Raw genomic sequence first — 1,087 nt, 5'->3', positions numbered from 1 at the left:
ATTTCTGGACTTTACTATGAGTTTGTGTGTTTTTCTGTGATTTCAGGTAATTTCTGACTGAAATTGAGGGATTTGAGCAAAACTCTGAAAAAGGCTAACAAAAGGACTGCTGATGCTGTTGGAATCTGACCACCCTGCACTTGAAATAGATTTTCTGGAGCTACAAAACTCCAAATGGCGCGCTCTCAACGGAGTTGGAAAATAGACATTTCGAGCTTTCCAGCAATATATAATAGTCTACACTTTATTCGGAAATTGACGACGCAACTTGGAGTTGAACGCCAAGTACTTGCTGCTGTCTGGAGTTAAATGCCAGAAACACGTCATGATCTGGAGTTGAACGCCCAAAACACGTTATAACTTGGAGTTCAACTCTAAGAAAAGCCTCAGCTCATGGATAGATCAAGCTCAGCCCAAACATACACCAAGTGGGCCCCGGAAGTGAATTTATGCATCAAATACTTACTCATGTAAACCCTAGTAGCTAGTCTAGTATAAATAGGATAAGTTACTATTGTATTAGACATCTTTGGTCTCAGTTTTGTTTTATTCTTCATCTTAGGAGGCTATTGATCACATTCAGGGGGCTGGCCATTCGGCCATGCCTGAACCTTTCACTTATGTATTTTCAACAGTGGAGTTTCTACATACCATAGATTAAGGGTGTGGAGCTCTGCTGTACCTCAAGTTTCAATACAATTATTATTACTTTCTATTCAATTCTCTTCTATCCTTATTCCAAGATATACGTTACACTTAACTTTGATGAATGTGATGACACTCATCATCATTCTTACCTATGAACGTGCGTGACTGACAACCACTTCCGTTCTACTCTAGGCCAGGCGCATATCTCTTAGATTCCCCAACAGAATCTTCGTGGTATAAGCTAGATAGATGGCGGCATTCATGAGGATCCGGAAAGTCTAAACCTTGTCTATGGTATTCCGAGTAGGATTCTGGGATTGAATGACTGTGACGAGTCCACTATTGATTTACATAAGTGTTTCTATCCCTTTTATTTTCTATTTATTATTAATTTTCGAACTCATCATAAACCAATTTAATCTGCCTAACTGAGATTTAC

This window comes from Arachis duranensis, chromosome 4 (genome assembly GCF_000817695.3).
Source record: "Arachis duranensis cultivar V14167 chromosome 4, aradu.V14167.gnm2.J7QH, whole genome shotgun sequence".
NCBI lineage: Eukaryota > Viridiplantae > Streptophyta > Magnoliopsida > Fabales > Fabaceae > Arachis > Arachis duranensis.
Note: the sequence above shows the minus strand (reverse complement) of the source record.